We start from the raw sequence: 1258 nt of genomic DNA, 5'->3' as shown, positions 1-1258 counted from the left end.
GGTTCAGGTATGCAGTTCAGTCTGGAATTTTGGGTACAAAAACTGAATGGAAAAAATGATTGTCAGGCTTGACTCATGGGCCAGCCAAATAAGGCAATGACTTTGTGCCTCCAGTATTTCCAGGCCTTTAATTTTATACGGGTTATATGCTACATATTTTAAAACTTTATTAAGAACCTGTTGATGGATTACAAGAGTGAAGCTCATGTCATTAATGATTCGTCCTTGTATTATGGTACCCATAGAAGAAAAAATAAAATAAAAATAAGGACATAAGCTAATGGCGGCCGGAAGTTTAAATCTTAGATTATTTAGAGTTAGATTTTTTTATAATGTCAAATATAATTCGAAAGTTTTAATCGGGTCAATATAAAAGGTTAAAGAAACAAAGAAAATTTTAAATCCGCCAACTATAAACTTACTAGTTTATTATTACCGGTCACAGGCCCGGGAAAAGGAAGGTTTACATCAAATGGCTTTTTCAAAAGTCCTTAACATGTTAGTTCGTATTAGGCCTCCACGAACGTTGAGACGGCCATGATGATTGTGTGTGTTATGGAACGCCATTTGGTTTGGGTATAGATGAAACACCACCTCTAGTTTTGAGCCGTCTTCATATGATTGGTTAGAAGATTTAATTTCATTTGGTTTTTCAGGTTGTGTCCCTATTAGTCTTAAGAGTGTTCTAAACACCTAAAACACAATGGTTTAAAATAAACATTTTTGGATTTAGTATAAGTAATAAAAGTTATCTTATAAAAATATTGTTGTCATCATAATGTAATATTGTGTCATCAAGAATAATCTAACCGACATATTTCCTACATTATTAAAGTTTTAAACAACTCTTTTAGTCAACTTTTTAACCTATTAATTTGGTATACTGATTAGATTTCTTTTCCAGCCACCCCATTGCTTTCTCTCTCTCTCCCCAAGGTCTTTGGATCAGATAGATGTGTTTCCTGTACAATTTCTAACCTTGATCACATAATTTGTAGTTAATCAATCAGGGTTTTTCAATTTGCTAGTAAATTATTAGCCTTGTGATAAATCTCATGTTAGTTTCTTGATTATATGGTGTTCTCTTGCACAATCTTGGTATTAATTATTCTTTTTCCTTTCAAGATTCCATTTCTTGATCACAAATTAAATACATACCACCTTAAAAGGTTAGTTATGTTATATGTTTTAAATCTACAATATTCTTTTCTTCTTGTGCTCGCGCGCGTGCATAATTATGCTTGCACGCGCGCAACAT

Source organism: Bidens hawaiensis, unplaced genomic scaffold, assembly GCF_021521415.1.
Source record: "Bidens hawaiensis isolate Kalapana, Puna unplaced genomic scaffold, B.hawaiensis_p1.1 tig00009623_1, whole genome shotgun sequence".
NCBI classification, from domain to species: Eukaryota; Viridiplantae; Streptophyta; class Magnoliopsida; order Asterales; family Asteraceae; genus Bidens; species Bidens hawaiensis.
The sequence above is the reverse complement of the archived record's forward strand: the minus strand, read 5'-3'. Positions refer to the sequence as shown.